We start from the raw sequence: 20,474 nt of genomic DNA, 5'->3' as shown, positions 1-20,474 counted from the left end.
AAATTCAACTTATAAACCGTACCGCCAATACTGGCAAACCGGTAAAACTGAGAAACAATCAAAGAACCAAATAAACTAGTTAACTAATTTAAAATACTGGGTAGCTCGCCCTTAACTCGTCCTCCGAAGATTCTCTGTCCTCGCCAGTAGGGTCACCTCGACCTTTATTCTGAATAAATTCAGCATCATAGTTAGAGTAATACATGATACAACTAAATGTTTTGTTATAAGAATTTTGTGAATCGAAATTTTCCATCTCTCTAAAACACTGAATCACTTATTCATTTAAATTAATCAAATTTGCATAACCTTTAGCATAAATTCAAAATTGAAAAACACATTATTGCTTATTACATAATCTTTCTAACTAAATAAGTAATCACAAAATAGAATTCAACTTAGTTACAATTTTAGAAATTCATTACATAATCAATCTACTTCAAAATAATCATATCCAATTAGATTATTTACAATTTTTATAATTCCTCACCTGGATATTTCTTTCGTAAATAAATACTTTATATTTTCTTTTGAAATATTTTTAAATTGATTTTTGTAAAATAACAGTTTAGGAATAAGGTTATTGTCGTACCGCAATGCTCTAATAGACTAAGAAATAATTGTGAAACGAAAATGTGCATTTTAAACAGCACGATATATAAAAAGTAAACAGTGCATGTAATAAAATGTCTGTACAATATATTATAAATAGACTCATGAAATGGCCAAAATTAAAGAATTCTTGCTAAAGCAAAAAGAGAACTAAAGCATTAAAAATTCAAAATGAGTAGAAAAGTAATACTGTGCATAGCAGTTAAAGTCGTGCAAGCATTCAAAAACTCGAAATAAGTAGTGAATTAATGCTACGCATTACAACTAATGTCGTGCCGTAGATATAAAATTTCCGAAGGCTTTCTTATATTGTTATCACTGCAAATTAAGCGTGATATAAAAAAAATGCGTTTTGTTACCTTGAAGAAAATCCTAGAATTGCTTAAAATTTGACCAAGAAACAAAATAGTCTCAACGTACTATTGCTTTCAGCGTGGGTAGAGTTATCTGAAGATTGGTTAATGAACTATTTTTTTCCTGCGAGAGAATGTTTTAGTAGAGAAAATGAATTAGATTTTAAGATTTTCTTTGTGTTAGATAATACCTCAGGTTATTCGACTGGTCTTTGTAATTTAAACGAAATTGTACAAACAAATAGCTTTTCTTCCACCATATAACGACACCGTTGATTCAACTATTGGATCAAGAGGTTACTTAAGGCTTTTACGCCGCATGATGTCGCAGGCCATAAAAGCAACAACAGGAGAAATGCTGCTACTTTAAAGCTTTCGTATCCGTCGGTCCAAAATTAGTCCTCTATAACATCTGAAACGCTCGTGTGTACGAATGTTTCATGGATTGGATTTGTTTTCCCCATTGCAAAGTAGAATGCTAGAGCATTAACAATAACCTACTTAAGTTAAGCGTTTCTTTCTCTCTTGGAGATATTTGTGAGGTTTCACCCACGGTGGGCAGTTTATCCTTAAGGATTTACAATCCTGCCCTAAGGATATCCTGCCCTAAGGACAATCCTGCCCTAGCATCGTGCCCTGAGAGCATCACTAGCTAAACGCTGACATAGGAAAGGAAATACGCATGTAGAGTTCCTCACTTTGTAATTCTAAGTTACTGTTGCAAGTGAAGAATCTTAAGAACTGATAAGTGAATAATCGCTTGAGTTCGTGTGACAGGAAACAAGAAGATAGAAAGGGTAAACTTTATTATTCCAACTAAGGTTTAACAAAACTCCGTCTTGGAGTGTACAATAAAGCCGTCACTTCGGCTTGAAGTTAAGAGACTAAGAATAATACTAACCTAATCTTAACTAAAGAGATATAGCCGAAGCTATCAAGATTCTAACAGAGTTGGCCCCTTAACGTTAATAGACTGCGAAGCTATCAAGGGCCTAAAGTACGGCTGAGCGTAATAATAGCTTACGAGAGAGTAGCCTAAAAAGGCAGACGCGTGCAGACAGAATACCTGGTATCTCTCTCACTAAGACAGAAGAACTTCGAGGTTAAATACCGCTCTTCTTAATTATGCGTTCAGACGTGATTCTAAAACTACGCTCTGGCCGGAAGTAGTAAGTTGAAGTTAAGAATCGATGGGAAAGGATCTTTAACTCAAAATTTAACTGTTAATAAAATTAACATAATCCTTACACGCATTCAAATAAGAGAGCTACTTTTAGTAGCTTCAAAGGAATGTTTGGCATCTCATTTAACAACTCCCGAAACCAATGAGCAGTGCATTAATGTGATTGGGGAAAAGCACCAGGTGGACGCAAGTGTGCGGGTGACCCGCCGATCTCTGAATGCACGAGCATTTCGTGCGACTTCGTTGTGAAAGATTTAATGAAATTTTGGAAATGCTGCATCACCAGGAACGTTATGAAAAATGAAGGCAAAAGATGATATAAATTAGCAAAAGCAGTAAGAGGAAGTATATCTTAATACATTGTAAAAATATTATTTTTTGATATGAAACTCTTTCGCTGATTTTATAATTCAGAGGAAACCGGAGAACAATATTGTTTCAATCAGTTTGATACCGTCAGCATGATTTAGCGCATCAACCTGAACACTGATTAACTAGGTAATAAAACACTTATTGGGGTGCATAGATGAACAACGGCATTTGAAGAAAGGAAGGACAATTTAGACAGTGATGATTGTGTTGTAATACCTACACGAAAAAAATTGCAGTTGGATATCTACCAAAAACTATTGACGTAGATGAAATCTGATCAGAAGATATTACGAAAGCTGATACCAAATTTGAACGTACCCATTTAATTCACCGAACTATAAAAAACTATAAAACTCATTGCTATATAGAAATCTATGAAGAGAAAAGGCGAAAAAAGAAAAATATGCATACATGGATATTGCACTGACAAAATTTTAATGCACGCATTTTAAAAAATTATCTCTTATAAAAATATTTAAATTTGGTAATCGCGTTTATTTATTGAAAATTTGGAAGGAAATATTTTTGGGAAAACACTTTATCATTTTTTGTATTTATTTAGTGCTGTGAATAATCCTGGTTCAAACAATCCGGGATAATTGCGCAACCGATTATCTGGATGCCAGATTGTACAGTATTATTAAATGTAATTTATGATTTAAGGAGGGCAAATTAAGAAACAAACCCTTAATTTGCTCCAAATTTTATTTGGTTTCCTTGATGGAAATTTTTAATGATTAATATTTTGAATTTTATTATTATTCTCTTGAATTCTTGGAGTGAATTAAATGCAATAACCAGTAAAAAGGAGGCTGATGTCACAATGGGCAATACACAATAGTAAGTGGGCACTGTGCTATAAAAATATTTTTCGTGAAGTTTGATTGTAAAGTGAGATTTACTGAATGTGTCAGAGAATCGTTAAATTACATACCGTGATTCATTTCCATATTCTTATACTCATTTCTATAATATAAACGTAGCTACTGTAATCTTTAGCTAATTCCGGACATAATAATCACTGACACTTTGCTTTCATCGAAACACTAAATATAAAGTTATTCAAAAATCAGCTGCATAAATTCACTTTCTTAAGCACAGTTTCTTCAATTCAGTTCACAGTTCATTCGAATTGAAGTTCTATTTTTTCTCAGTCGCCACTTCATGCTTTTGAGCGTCAACAGACCTTTTAGCTTGAATTACTAGAGGTCTTGTAGTTAATGATATTTACATATTCGTATTTACAAAATTTATAACGCCATAAAGTTTTCATCAGATTGGAAAGAAATTTGTATTACGTATTACTCATAATAATGAAAATACGCGTTTAAAGTTTTAACACCAGTAAAATTATATTAATGTCATGGAAATAAGATTTTGGAAATTTGCGACGAATGGTAATGGCTGTTTTTCTATGTCACGGCATCGAACCAAAGATTTCCGGCAATATCCCAGGGAAAAACCTATTTCTCACTGGGATATTGCCGGATAGGCTGCTGCAGTTCGAGTTAAACAGTTCACTAATATTGACTGCCGAAGGAAACGAATTGTCCAGTTGTCGAATGATGATATTTCATGCATTTCAGTCGGGGATATGCGAGAGAGGAAAAGATATCTACCGCATCTCGAAGACTTCAGCATTCTGTGCAGCATGTAACCAAGCGTTTTCTTATCGGAATATAAACCAAGGAATGACCAAAAGGAAATGCATTATCTAAGCTGTTAGAACATTTTTGACATATCAAAATGTAGCAACTGGAATCACCAGTACAAACATATGGAGTTCTACTCAAACACAACAGCCGTTTTCCCTCCATGCTACTCAAAAGTATATTAGAAGGAATGTGCTTACCACAATAGCCTCTAATACGTGTACTGCCCTCCCTACAGTGCAGGTATCTCTATAATGCAGGTTAAATCGGAAATCATCATAAAACGCGACATATTTCACGCCGTTTTCTGTCTTCATGTACTATCTGTACTGTTTGGAGACTATGGTTCACGGTCATGCTATGCTTGCAGCGAATCTTAGTTTAGTAGATCCCGCCGGCTCGCAAAAGCAGACAATCCCAGAAGTCTTTCAGAGTTGTACTAATACTAAAGAACAAAGTGCACTTTTTTGTAATTCTTTATGCAGGCTGATATTTCATTCCAGTTGTCTGTGATTTATTTCTATGCCGCCCTTTGATATCGATGATTTATAGTAGCTCTTATGGGACAGCCTCCATTTCACAGACAATGATATATTACTTGTCTGGTTCGTGAATTGCATGGGTCCTTTACGTAACCGCCTCACACTATTGTCCAGAGGACGCTGTTGAGTTCAGAAATCCTCTTTAAATCTGTGTTTGTAATATTTTGCACGTCTGACTTTATTTAACATTTTCTGAAACTTTTGTTTATTTCTGAAACACTCTATTCCTCTGATTTCTTGATGACTCCAAAATTTTATAAATGTGGGTACATATAATACAGTTACTTTTTTAAAAAAATTCTTTTAAATTACACTGTTCTACAAATTTTAGTATTTTATTTTCCCTTGTAAGTGCTGTTTGTTAATCAACAATAACTTTCTGGTTCAATGAAATCTAAAAATCACATAATCAATCATGTATTGAGATTTAAATATACCTTCTTTCATCTTACCCAAACTTAGATGTGCAAATGTGTATTGTACCATCATTTCACTACTCATTTACAAAGTTATTTACCAGTCGCTTTTAGATATGAAGTAAGGGAATCAGTATCTTTGTTAGACTTCGGAAAAGGTTGTGAAGTACATACCATTTGTGAAAGATGTAAAAAAAGTCCTTTTCGTAATGAAAAGTCCTGGTACGACTGTCGATAGAAAGGAAAAAAAACAGTATTCCATTTAAACCCTTTTTTAAATCCAGCGAAATTTTAGTAATCTTAAAATTAAAGCAAATTTATGATACGAATCTAATATTACAGAAGAATATTTTCCATACCCTCATAAATTTCCATAAAATCAACTACATAAGCAAGAGGTATCGAAGGAAGAACAGTATCATAATACAGCAAAATACTTCGAAAGACAACTTGAAAGAATCTATAAAAAGTTGGTAGTTTTTTGACATATGTGACATATTCATCGTTGAAGAAATCTTCGATGCCATTGCACAAAATCAGGTTCTCGTTTACTTCAAAAAGAGCAGAAACAGTTTTATTTTCCCGATGATCTTATTGTTGCAGCTACAAATTCAATAAATCATTATTATATTTTGGAAGCTCCTGATTAGGTTTGTAGTGTCCAGGTGGGTTAACTTCTATCTGGATACAGGAGTAGCAAGAAACTACACAGAAGAAGGGTTCAAACCCTTTATTAACTCTTTAAAATTTACACTGCGTCAACTCGACGCTAACAAACTTCGCCTGTACTTCGGCCGTAACTGAAAAACAGGTGATTGAAAATCAAAAGTTGAAATGTTTAACTAGAGCTAAACTGACCTACAGGGCTCAGCGAGATCCCGAACTTCAACTCCCTTCCAAAACTAGTGGCAGCAGATAAATACAATTACGCCACTTGAACCAGCAATCAGCAAGCGTACCTACGGCACAGACGGCAGCTACAGCCCAACTTTCTAACTTCTCTTCTAAAGCTTCGGTAGTTAAACATTCCTCCTCAATTTGCATTCTTCCACGCGCGCTACCAAATTTAACTATTCTGGCACTGGCAATTAGGGGAATGAAGGCTTATAGGAAAGTCTGAACTAAAATTTTAATTATTAGTTAAAATAAATATAAATCTCTACAGGTTATTTAATTTGGCTTGTGTTATTTTATGTTGTTTACTAGCCGCCAATGATTGGGGACATTCAGAGTCTTGAGATGCCGAGGACTGCTCTATATTATCTCGTTCATTCATCTCCAAGCTGAAGCATTCTGGGGGGGGGGTCTCTGTCATCTCGATTATGTAAAATCAGGGATCTAGCTAAGAGGGCAGATCTCGGTGCCCCATTGATTGAACCAGAAGATTGAACCAGAAAGTCATTGAACCAGAAAGTGTCTTTTTTCGTTTTAGTATATCCCTTGCAAACAGGAGGAATTAATAAGAAATGGTACTCTGTTTTGTGATCAGTTTGTTCTCTATATCATGGTAAATCCAAATTTCACATGGCAATCTTTTTTATGTGTCCATGTATGAGGAAAAAATGATGCAACATACACGAAAAGCTGGCCTCCAATTTCGCATCTTTATCTTTCTCGCACATATGCCCAACTTTGTTTTGCATATTTATGCCCATACTCCGCGTAAGCTTTATTAGCATTTACACACGAAAGTTTTGAACACTTATAAATCGCAATTTGTTTTCACAACGCAAAAGTGTCAAATAACACACAGGTTCTTTAGACGCGTGCTTACAGACGATAAATGGCTAAATGTTTCTGAATATACGGAACAATTTAATGCTTCTGTTTCGATACTGCACAACAACCGACACTTCGTTTCTGTCGATCCGACAGCCAATACATCTGCAGACCAATGTTTTCAACTCTCCTGACTAGTCTATTTCTCATGTCTTTTTATTTCTTTACTGCAATGAAAATCAGCAACGAAACTAGGCTGGATTGCGCCAAGAGGGAAAAAATGTCATTTCTGATCTTTCCTACCTAATTTACCCATGTGTAACGTGTATACGAGCCAGTTTCCCTTAGAAAGTCCTCCACGAAGGCATCCCTCCTCTTAGGCAGATAGCCCTCGAGGCTTTGCCATAATCACACACACACACACACCCTACCTAATTTACAACGTTTGACTGCTGATTTTGTGCGTTTTGAACAGCTGTTTACACCCCTTCCCTCGCCGCAGGGGTAGGCGCGAACGCTATTTATTTCCTTTATTAAAATTGCTTTTGCAAAGTCTATTGATTGATTATTCTGCCCATATTTTCACAAATTTACAACATTACTGCGAATTCCCAGGAGCTCAACAATACTTTCATACAGTCAGATTGTGATTGTTAAATGCGCACCTAATCTATTGCATCGAAACGAGAACAAATCGAATTTTTCTAATGTAATTTTCATGTTGGGAACAACCAGGCTAGCGAAGATTGATTCCTTTCACTTGTTTAACAAAATGTTTATGGAAAATTGTTAAGAAACAATTTAGTGCAGAGTTATAACAAATGCCGTTACACATATTCTTATCGATTTCAAAAATGGTGCAACTGTTCTTCGGAATTATTGATTGAATGTATTATAAATTATATTTAAATAACACCAATTGAATACATTACTAAAAATTAGAAAAATAAATCTTTGAGAAATTTATTCATTGCATTCAAATGATATATTTTTACGGAGTTTCAAATTCATTAAATTTTAACGAGAAATGAAATATCTTATGCTTTCCTGAATAACTATACTTTGAGAACTGACTATTTTCGATATAATTGAAAGGTTTTAAATTATCTCAGTAGCAACAATTTCCAAATCGCGAGGATCAAAAATGTGTGATACGGTAAATCAACGTAACATAACACAATGGTTCAAAAATTTTCAAGACTCCATTTTTAAAGTCAATAAAAGTTTAAAATTGTTCTGAAGAATAATTTTAACATGATTTAATAGTTTATTTTTACAACATAAAATTGCTCTTTATAATAATTTCAACAAGTAAAAATAAATTACTAAGGTAAAATTTTCTTATTTTTCTAAATAAGAGGAAGCTTAATACTGAAACTTGTTTTCTCAGACAACAGATAGTGACTTGAAGATAAAATAAATTAGTTTTTGTTATTTGCTTTAAATTTAAATTACCTTAATAATAAATTTAGTTTAAATACATTTGTAGTTAGTAAAAAACATGTATTATAGTTAGTACACAAAATAAATGTCCAATTTTTACATATGCTGTAAATTAAAAATATTTTAATCTCGGATGATAGAATATGGATTACTATTTTCTTCCTTTTTTTCTTCCTTTTTTTTCTTTTCTTTCGGTTTTTTTCTTTTCATACATATTCTTCAGAAGATAGGAGCTCATCACATACAGCGTTCCCTTTTTTTACCTAAACGAAAAGTGACAGTTCATTAAATCATGAAGATTATTAAAACTATTTTAATGATAAAGTAGCGTATGGAAAGCATTTTCTCAGAAATCAAAAGGTTTAAATGAGTTTTACAGGAAAAGTTTTCAAATATTTCATTTCTTTTAATTTTGGGGTAAAGATATCTCATTTAATGGCTACAAAAAACTCTCCAGAACTGAATATATGTAACTTAAGTAAACGTTTAAAAAATACATAATAAAGTTTTAAATTTGGATATAATTATTCAGCTATATTTGATTTCGTTTGTCCTATAAAGTTTGTATTATAGCAGAAGGTATAAGGTATTTCTCCCACTTCCCTAGCGTGCCTTGGTGGTGTAACAGTAGCACGCTGGGCCGGTATTCCAGAGGTCCGTGGTTCTAATCCCAGCGAAGACGGTTGCATATTTTTCATCTTTTCTGCTTACAGTTAACCTAATGACTCTACAAGTGGCGCCCGAACTAAAAAGGTTGTGGATGATGATTCTCCGACCCAGGATTTGGCGACTAGGTCCTATAAAACCCTAGTCGCCCTTTAAAAAGGGGAGTATATAAGGTATTTCTCTCACTTCCCTAGCGTGCCTTCGTGGTGTAACGGTAGCACGCTGGGCCGGTATTCCAGAGGTCCGTGATTCGATTCCCGGCGAAAGCGGTTGCATATTTTTCATCTTTTCTGCTTCCAATTAACCTAATGACTCTACAAAGGTTTATTAAGCTTTAACTACCAAAATTAATTAAAATAAATAATCCGTTTAAAATTCATTCCATATTCAATTCGGAATAATTTAAATCCACGATTTTTATTAACATCAAGTTTTGTTGTTATTATTAAAAAATAGTTACTTTTATATATTATAATGAACATTGTTTCGTATTTAAATAAACAAAAGCAACCTCAAAACTAGAATTTAGAAACTTTTCATGCAAAATTATATTATGTTCCCGTGTTACTGATTTTAAATATAAATTTTATCAGCACTTTGAGTTTCCAAGATTTCATCTAAGGGTTAAATATTGTAATCAAGACTATATATCACTGCACTTTTTGTTTGCTTGTTACTGAGGTAGTAACTCCTGCCTTCTTTTTAGTTTACCATTTGCAATTCAAATTAATTACGTGGGGAAAATTAATGACTAAGTATTTTTCATATGCATTTTGAAAAATTACAAAAATTTATGCAGTCTTTCTTTTAAACAAGAAAACATTTAATTCTTTAAGAATATTTTATGCGTCACTATTAATGTTTTCTTTATTATGTGTTCCTTATAAAACTCTTCCCGACGAAAGATGGTATTCGGTAATTTTTCTCTAACTTCGAACTGATCAAAGTCTCACAGCGTACAAGAAGACTTATTTTAGCGAGCAATCCATAAGATTTTCCGTGACATGCTATTCATCAAAGTGGAATCAGGCTCATCAAAAGAACTTGTCAGGAATTCTGATTGGCAAACTTTCCTCAAGTAAAAAGACATCGAAGCATAAATTTCTTTCGCATCTCCACTAAGATTAATTTTTCTTTCCTCTGCTCCATTTTTCATCAATCATTCATGAAAATGTCATCCTCGTTAAGGGATTACTGCTTCTCAGGTTGAAAAGTATACAGTGTGATTCCATCTTCAATAGCGTAATCTATAAAAGTTTGCTTTATGTAAAATTTTGTAAAGAAAAACGCTTCCTATACTGTACAGAATTTAAAAAAAAAAAAAAAAAAAAAAAAAAAAAAAAAACTATGCATTTATACTGCGCAAATTCGAATCACATTAATATATATATATGCATGCATATGTAAAATAAATTAAAACAAATAATAAGTTTAAAATTTATCCCATAATAATTTCGAAAGAAATTATATTCAAAAACAAAAACTAGTGGAAAACTGCAATATAAAGGGTCAATACCTGCCAAAACCAAAATGAAATATGAAATTTACATCTTTCGCTGCGTCGTTATCAGGGGTTTGTTGTAATGAAAGAAGTGAGTAATTCTGCCGTTTCTGAACCAATAAAGACGTAAATTAAAGTTTCAAAATTATAATATTTTCAGGTTAGATTATTCGATTATGGCAAAGCACACGAGTGCTATCTGCCTAAAGGGAGGAATGCCTTCGTGGAGGACTTTCTAAGGGAAACTGGCTCGTATATACGTTACACATGAAGAAAACCACGAAAACGCCCATGCAGCCAGCCCGTTCGCGGGATTCGAACCTGGGACCGAACTGCCAGTGTTCGGCGTCTTTACCGCTCGGCCGCTGGTGGGCCATAATAATGTTTTCAGAAAAACAATTAAATGAATCTATATCTTTCATTTTTATTCATTTTTACTTTTCATTCATATATATAATATTTTATATATATAACATGTATGTACAAACGTTATATATATATATATATATATATATATATACATACATACATGAAGTTTATTTATATGCCCTTTCATTTACACCAGCCAATATTTTTTTTTTTTTTTTTTTTTTTTTTTTAAAGAGATTTGTCACATTGCGGTACTTTAAGCCGATTAATTTGTTCTTTATAACTATTAGAAAATCCCTCAAAAGGATTACGAAAATAAAATAGCATGCGAATACTAGATGTGTTAACAATATTTATTTAATACGCACTATATAAAAATTGGTGTAATGGGAAACAAGCATACCATCCACCGGTTTCCGATTTTCATCACTTAACCAGTAAATCTAAAATTGATGGAAGAGCACATAATACCAACAGTAAATTTAAAGAAATAATATTATAATTGATTCTTTATCCATTCCGAATATTACCAAATATTAGGAATTGCTGAAACTAAAAAATTGTATTAGATACTAGATGCTGCTTATTGTTCACGAGTTAGTATATTTAACATAAAGCCTGGTTAACAAATTTTGCAATTTGCTTTTGTTGTTAATACCAAAACAAGAATATATATACAGTAACATTATGCTTAGAAGAGCTCTGAAGCAGTTTAAAGCATGCATGGGGTAAAAAATTTCAATTATAAATTTTTTGCAATACTCTGTTTTGCAATAAGCTAAATACTATTTTGAAATATATTAAAAAGAACGAATAATTACTTTAAATTAATATTTATATTTAAAATCATGCAAAATTTCTGAAAATTACAAATATGAAATACTAACAACAATAAAATTCAGTATTCACATGACTCACGTGTATATGGAATCTAGAATTACAGGAAATCTTGCAACGGCAATAGAATGCAAATATTTTATTTCGATACCTAATAATAAGGCGCCCACCAGCGGCCGAGCGGTAAAGTCGCTGTACACTGGTAGTTCGCTCCGATGTTCGAATCCCGCGAACGGGCTGGCTGCATGAGCGTTTTCGTGGTTTTCCCCATGTGTAACGTGTATACGAGCTAGTTTCCCTTAGAAAGTCCTCCACGAAAGGCATCCCTTCCCTTAGGCAGATAGCCCTAGTGTGCTTTGCCATAATTAAATACACCACACCACACCACACCACACACCTAATAATAAGTTTAAAAGCAGTTCAAAATGAAGTCAGAGTGCTTAAAGAAATGTTACAGCGCCATGCTTATTTCCAGTCATAATAAAGTATGTACGAAAATTCGTTGTAGAAGAGGAACATTAACAGAAATTAAATGTGTTTTCAAGTTATCATTTAGACCCTTCTTAATTTATATTTATTCCAATTGATGACGGCTTTTATTTCCCGCCAATGAAATTAGTATTCATAAAAACGGTAAAATAATTCCGTTTTACATAATAGTCTATAATCTAACCATTAATGGCTTAGTGCCGATTTATTTTTTATGGATTAAGAAAAAGTTATGGTATGATAATCTATTCGTAATATATTGCTTGATTTTGAATTGCGCTTGGGGAGTAACGCAGTCTTACTAATGCACAAATCTTACAAGTTTTTTGAAGTGCGAATCCATTTTAAGACATTTTAATTTATAAAGATTCCAATAACTGTTGTTTTATTTTTACTTCTTATTTTAGAATATATAACTACGTCAAAAGGCATACCATCTTAATATAAGAAGGTCAACAAATATAATGAATTTCAAAATTATATAGAATAAATTCACAAATTTGACATTACCCTGTACTAAAACGACGGGCAAAAGGCATATCATCTTAATATAAGAAGGTCAGCAAATATAATGAATTTCAAAATTATATAGAATAATTTCACAAATTTGACTTCACCCTGTACTAAAACGACGGGCAAAAGGCATGTCATCTTAATATAAGAAGGTCAGCAAATATAAAGAATTTCAAAATTATATAGAATAATTTCACAAATTTGACATTACCCTGTACTAAAACGACGTTGTGAATTATTTGAATTATTAAACATAAGAAACTTTTATATTGATCCCAAGAATTTTTATTCCTGACAGCATTTATGTTTTACAGCTTTCAGGTAAACACGTAATTGGCTTTTCCGAAGAATCACAGAATTTCCATCGCATTGACTTCCGAACGAATTTACGTATTACTTTCTTTTACTTCACCCTTACCTAAATGCGTCGTGTCACCTAATATCAATTCATTAGCCGAAATCCTAAGTTTTGTCATTTATAGCGTACGTTTTAGCGAGCGAAAGAGAAAGAGTTACAGATTAAAAATAATTACTTCTGAAGTTTGTACGCCTAAGGATTTTCCAACTAAGCATAAATTATTCACATGGCAAAGGCTGCACAAGGCAAGGAATGCATTCCTTGCTGATAACCAAAGTGGATGTCATTCTGTTTTTAGAACGTCTTTAGGGATAAGTAATTTTATTACGAAGTGCTACTTAAATCAATGACATGACAACAAATAACAGCTGAAGATGTATTTCGAAAGCTCATTAAGTGAAACATAATAGTGTTAATTCTGGTTATTTGATGGAAAACAAGCAAGAAAATATATTCTTCAATAAGAAATAAGTATTTCATTGCAAGCATATTTTTGACAAACTAATTGAAGCGTATTCGATACTAGCTCCTCTTGAAATTTTGGCTTGTTTGGTTAGAGAACGAAGTACTGGTAATCGAACCAATCAAACAGCCTCTTCTCTTCCATAACAGGGCTAAAATTTCCACTTACATTTACACGGAAATTTTCCATTAATTTACAGATATGTTGCATAACTGATATGTAAATGCATTATTTTATGAATTATATAATAAATTTGCTGTGTGAAGATATAAAAATATAATTGAACGACTTGGTCATATTTACAACTTGAAATTTACGACTTAACTAAATGAACATAGTAAGACGTATAAAATTTTAATTTGACTAATATATGAATAAATCAAAGAACTCTCAGAATAGATGTGAACATGGCAGTAAAACTATATGTGTAGTGTCTTAGACTCTTTTATTACCCAGACATATGAAACTGCTCCTTTAATAAAAATACTCAAAGGGAAGAAAATCTTATTCAGGAAATTTGTCATTTAAAAATATTAGAATGTATTTTGTTCTATGGAACGTCTTATTCAAAACTGATCCAAACATTTTAAAAGGTAAGATGCATACCGTTTGAGGTGAATGATGGTTGTCTTTGCTGCTAATATTCAACTATGGGACACACTTAAATGTATTTAATTTGAGTTTTTAGGAGTAAATAATAAATTCCTTAAAAAAAACATTGAAATGCGTAGTGCTTCAAAACTGATAAGCGAACTCTCTAAAAAATTGCACAACTGTTCTGTAACTATTACGTGTTAGTGCTATTCCAAAGGCAGATAAGTTCTTTTCTTCTCAGGCATTAATTTTAACACCATGATATTTGCATACTGCGGAAGAAACGAGGATTAAATTTAAGACTCTTAATTCAAAAAGAATATAGTAAAATAATTTTGAGAGTAAGATGGATAGCAGGATCTTCTAAGAATGATCCAAAGTTAAATTAGAATCCTCCTTAAGGATGAATATTATTTCTCCATTTTGCTAATGTCTCAGTCAGAACTCATTTTTCAACTTACTTAATGTGAAACTTAAATGTGCAAGTAAACAAGTACTTAAATTACAGTACTGGAACATACCCGCACTTACTTCTGTTAAGACACCTATAATGCATCCCAAAATTAATGAACTTGGATTTTCACCCTAGCTTTATCTCAGATTGTTTGGTATGTTTCTATAACAAATTTGTTATCTACCAAATACCGAAAATTAATATTGTCTTTGATATATTTGTGGTATAAGTATATCGAAGCAAGTTAGTCTACAAAATGATTCAGTCATTGTATATCAATAGCTGAAATCATAAATTGTACCATTTTAAAGAAAAATATCATATACATATATCTTTGATTTTTAAGATTTTTAAGTTCTGGAACTAAATGGCAAAACATAAGATACATTTAGTCGTTAAAAATGCGTTAGCCCTAACAATAACTTAAAAGATATATATTTTATTATAATTTGTATTATAATATTACTTTTCTTAAACAAACATAGTTCGATCATGTTTGTCTTGTTACACAGACATAATTTTTGAGTTGTTAGAACTCGAAAGAGGGTATTTTCGATTACATACATGATTTTTATAAATCACAAATATTGTAGAGACATTAGGAGTTTTTGAAAGTAGGCAAGATGAAAAATGAGCAGCCGCCTTCGCCGGGAATCGAGCCGCGAACTTCTGGAATACGCTCCTAGCGTGCAGACCACCATACCACGAAGGCATGCCAAGAAGGCGGGAGAACACTCCCGCCTTTTATACTCCTTCTTTTAAAGTTCGACTGGGGTTCTTTAGGGAAGACAGTCGCCAAATCCTGTGTGTAGAGAATCATCATCCAGCACCATTTTAGCTCGGGCGCCACTAGTGACATTAGGATTTTTTTGGAAGCAGGAAAGATGAAAAATAAGCAACACTTTCGCCGGGAATCGAACCGCGGGCATCTAGAATACGTGCCCAGCGTACAGACCACCACACCACGAAGGCTTGCCAAGAAGGCGGGAGAAATACTTTATAATATGAGCCATTTTTATGCCAAATGTTATCCAAAGATGTGCAAAGTTTTATTTGGATTTTGAATTTTTTTAATGAGAAGTTTAATGAGAAGATCGGCTTTTGCTCGCATTCGCGTTTAAATACAGAAAATATCAGGATATCACTGGGCAACTAGCTCGTTCAATCTACAGGAAACGAACACATAACAGATGCGATTGCATCGTACTTTATATTATAGTGTAGTGTCATCTACTATATCGCATGCTCAATATTTGGATGGAGATTTAGACTTGAATTTCATGTCAAAATGTACGAGGTTACCAAGCTTAAGAAAAAACGTACATTATTTTAAACGCTTTGAGTAAAACTTTATTCTCTACACACATGAAGAAAGAACCGTTGTATTCAAATAATTTCGTATTAACAATAGGAATCAAAGGGTAATCAGCTGCTTTTAAAAATTTTTGTATTTTCAGTCAATTAGTATTTACGTATGGGTCATTTTACATTAACCCTGATCCGCATCCTTTAAATGTGATACAGTTTTATAAGAAGTAAGTTTCTTGCGATCAAAATTAGTTCAATGTAAAAGTTAATACTATTGCACGGTAAAGGAATTAAGGTATAATGTCTTCTAAAGTACTTCTCAGCCATTATAAGTAAAAGGTCTAGCTATTGATATGAAACGTATTTCCGTTCGCTTTTCCTTCAGCTTATTACAGTGCATTTTACTAACTGAGCTGTTTGCTCTACAGGAATCATTTAAAAATATCTTTTATGCTTTCAAATTCACATAACTCCTAACGTCTAAACTCTAATCATAAATATCTACCATAGTCTGAAATCTTTTGTAACTGGATGCACATGTCCAGAATCAATATATATGGAAATAAACACTGTGGGCTCACTTGGAAAGCAGTGCATATTCAGCAAGAAAATGTCTCTTATTTTCAGTTAGATATTAGTCTTGCTAACAAAGTATGAGTTAAAGATTTTACTGTAATTCCTTTCCATTTTTCAAGCTTTTACAGTATTTTCAGTACCCTGCAAAATAGTACAGGTCTTGATATTGTTTAGTGGAGTGATATTGTTTAGTGGATATACCTACGTTCATAATATTGTGCAGGAATGCAGAGAAAATTAAGAGTGTTTTCGTTTTCTTAAGATTTTGTACATTAGAATAATTACTGTATCAAAATTTTAATTTTGCTTTATAATTGCAAAACATTCAGCAGCATTTTCATTTATTTCAGAGATCGTTTAAATCTTATTTAATACAATTTAGCTCATTAATTGCAATTATTAATGTCAAGTCTAAAAAGATTTAGACGGTCTTTATTTGGACTCTAAGAAATAAACTACAAATCGAATGCAAGAAAGGCAAACTAGATATATGATCAGATAACTTACAAACGAATTATTAAATGAAAAGTCTGATAGATGATGCCAGTCTCTTCGGCGAGGAACGCCTTCAAAATTTATGTTAGTGAAGAAGTCATCAATTCTGAGCTATCACTGTTTCCGCTTTTCAATGATTTTTCTACACTATTTGTGGTCATAGCTGCATTTCAATGCCAAATATTTTGGTGATTGCTTCACGTTTCGAAGTCTAATATATTTCTATTAGGTTATTATTATTCTTGAACTGACGTTATTCGAAAAGAAAGATTTATGTCAGTTTTGTATTTTTCATATTTCTCCTTCCTGATTTAAAATTTGTTATTATTTTTCTTTCCTATGCTTTATAAAATATGCTTGTTTCATAGTAATCCTTAAAAGTATCAAAGGTAAAAAATTAAATTAAGAAAGATTTGTTTGTGGTTGGATTAAAAATGTTATATGATATGAGTATCAAAAATTTTTAGAACGTGTCTCTTAAAAAGATATTGCAAATAAGAATTTAGTTTCGTCTTTCGGATCCCCAAGCTCGTAATTATGCATGCAGTGCGTAGCGACGGGGGAGGGCAAGGGGATGTATGGATGCCCCGGGCGTCGCTCTTAGAGGGGCGCCAAATGATCTCCAAACAAGATTTTTCGGAAAATTTCAGTTTTCATTTTGATCGCTTTCTAGAAAATATATTTAATATTAATAATTATTGTAATATAATTAATTATTTATTTTCTTGATTTGTCTGAAAAAAATGTGTAATAAAATGTTTTCAGTACATCAACCAAATATCTCCGCATACAAAACATTCTTTCTGACCACTTTATTTCTCTAATATATATATATATATATATATATATATATATATATTTGAGCGAAATGCACGCTTTTTATTTTAAAACGATAACACGACCTTGTCCCGAATTTCTCAAACATATCCAGTTTCCAGAAACAGATTCTATAGTCTGGAAATAACATTTTGGGAAACTCCTAACGTTTCCGCTACAATGGATTGCGTTTGACTCTCCCGGAAACGACTGATGGCCTTCCTGGCTACCGATAAAACAAAGTCATCTTGGTGAGACATCGTATATTCACTGCTACAAAGCAGTAAACGCGTGCCAATTGTTTCTAATATCCTACTACAAAAGGAATATTGCAGGTCGCTCCTTATTCCTTATCTGAAACGCCTTGTTTTCGACGTCACAGACTAAATTTGTATATTCCGAATTTTGTAAACGTTATAATTTTCCTACATAATCTCTTCTACTTTAGTTAAAAAGGTTGTTGATTATATGGTTATTTGATACCGAACTCACAATATCCCCTAATCGTTTTGGGCTGTGAATGTGACTGGAAGATGTTACTCCGCAACAAAGAAACTGAACCTAAAACTCCATTACAGATCTATGGAGAAAATGTTTTTCAAAACCTAAGTGTCGCATTTCAAATACCCATTACTACACTCATGTCCATAAATTAAGCATAATGCAAAATCAGGCAAAGGAAGAGTTAGAAGCAAAACAAATTTGACTTATTTGTAAAGCTTATTTATTAAACAAAAGGTAAAGAGCAAAAAAAGATGCTATATGTTTGATATTATTAAAAAAATTAGCGATTTTTTCTCCCTGGAGCAAATTACAAAAAAAACCTATTTACAAAAAACCAATATTACATGGTTGGTATAATTGGTAATACATTGTATGTCTCCCAGACGATGCAATACAGTCTGTACAACGCCTAGGCATGCTGAGTATCAAATTATCGATCTGATCTTGGGGGGATATTACACTACTCAAAAAGCAATGCTCTCCGAAGTTCCGTAGACATGTAGGAGGAGGTTGACGGGCTGCAACTCGTCGGCCAAGCATGTCCCACACGTGCTCTACTGGATTCAAGTCCGGTGAGAATGCTGGCCAGTCCATACGGGTGATATTCTCCGATTGAAGGCATTCGCTTACGATGTTTGCACGGTGAGGACGGGCGTTGTTATCTATAAACACAAATTGTGCGCCCATAGCGCCCCGAAACAAACGTACATGTTGTTCCAGAATGACGTCCCGATAGATTTGGCTTATCATGGTTCCAATTTGAACATGCATTTCAGTTCTGGAACCCAGAATAATTCCACCCCAAACGAGTACTCCTGCACCACCGTAACGGTGTCGTTCAGTGATGTTTTCTTGGTGGTAACGGGTACCTGGAGCTCTCCATATGAATGTCCGGCGAGAATCAGATTGCAAGCTAAACCTGGACTCGTCGGAAAACATCACACGAGCCCACTGTTGCGGTGTGCACAATGCATGCTCTCTACTCCAGGCTAACCGCAGGCGACAGTGAGTAGCAGTAAGTGGAACGTATCTGACAGGTCTACGAGCATATAGACCAATCTGCCCTAAGCGTCTGTACACGACCTGCCTTGAAATTGTCGTACCAGTGGCTGAAGAGAGCTGACGAGACAGGTCTGAGGCTGTGCTCCGCCTGTTTCTTTTGGCAGTAACTGTCAAATACCGGTCCTCATTCGGCGTTGTAACTCTGGGACGACCTGTGCTGTAACGTCTACTCACATTACCACCATCTTGGAATCGTTGCCAAAGCCTGGAGATGACACTCTGTGCAATTCCAAGTTCGTCTGATACTTGCAAATGGTACGCCCACATTCCAGACGGCCGGTAATTCTACCACGTAAAAATCATCCAATTGCGTCCTTTGTGTCATAGCTATTCGGTTATTGCACTGAAATGCTTATTAAGCGCCTGCGAACAATTTTACTTCTTTGCCTGTATTCCTTACATATCACTCTCTTACTCTCTCGTCATTGTGACGTACCATCGGTGTCATCTGGTTACTTCCTGAAATTTGCATATGATTCTTGAAGATGTGTGTAGTGATTTTACAGGTGATATATTTATTTTAGAGTTCGATTTCCGCGTGACTCCGAATTATCCTTAATTTATGGGCATGAGTTATTTCCCTATCAAATATGAACGTTCATTCAGCAAATTAAAATAAACTTTGACATATTTACAATCAACGATGAGACAAGATCCCCTAAGTCATCTAGCATTTTTAAATGTGGAATGAGAAAAATTTGAAATGATCCACTTTGATGAAATAATTGATAAATTTGCTTCAAACAAGGCAAGAAAAATGTATACATAGTAATTAATTGTATTTATGTATTATAATAGTACATTATTATTAATAAATATATCTACTTATCTATAATGTACATTAAACTTTTAACTGTTTAAGAATTGTGCTTTTTTAAAAACAATTATAAAACTTTGTAAAATAAATAATACCTTTTTAACTAATTCTAGATCATCGTATGTCTGATTATTCCGCCGACACAGATACATTTCTGGAATTCGATGCTAGTGTAGTTAGGTTGTAATTATCCTTAATATAATTTAGAGTATTTTATGCCAGATTCAGCATTTTATTATTATTTGCATTATTTTATTATTACTAATGTATTCTATACATCATATTACTGTAAGTGTTCTTTGAGGGGGTGCGCCAAAAAGGTACTTTGCCCTGGGCACCAGTTATGGTCGCCACTCCACT

The 20,474-nt window shown here is 33.3% G+C and overlaps 2 long non-coding RNA genes across 2 annotated transcripts in view; one reads left to right on the top strand and one right to left on the bottom strand.

Moving 5' to 3' along the window:
- The window catches only part of LOC118194113 (uncharacterized), a 122,702-nt gene that overhangs the window by 8,451 nt on the left and 93,777 nt on the right, over positions 1 to 20,474 (bottom strand). Inside the window, exon 3 of the long non-coding RNA XR_004759049.2 lies at positions 8,445 to 8,555. This is a non-coding gene — a long non-coding RNA (uncharacterized LOC118194113). The remainder of the gene's footprint in view (positions 1 to 8,444; positions 8,556 to 20,474) is intronic.
- Positions 1 to 20,474, top strand: part of LOC118194114 (uncharacterized) — a 78,757-nt gene that overhangs the window by 45,276 nt on the left and 13,007 nt on the right. The gene's annotated exons all lie outside the window — the stretch shown is intronic.

This window comes from Stegodyphus dumicola, chromosome X1, assembly GCF_044657685.1.
Source record: "Stegodyphus dumicola isolate Sdum_Otavi_A_Nest chromosome X1, ASM4465768v1".
Lineage (NCBI taxonomy): Eukaryota > Metazoa > Arthropoda > Arachnida > Araneae > Eresidae > Stegodyphus > Stegodyphus dumicola.
Note: the sequence above shows the minus strand (reverse complement) of the source record. Positions and strands in the feature narration are given on the sequence as shown.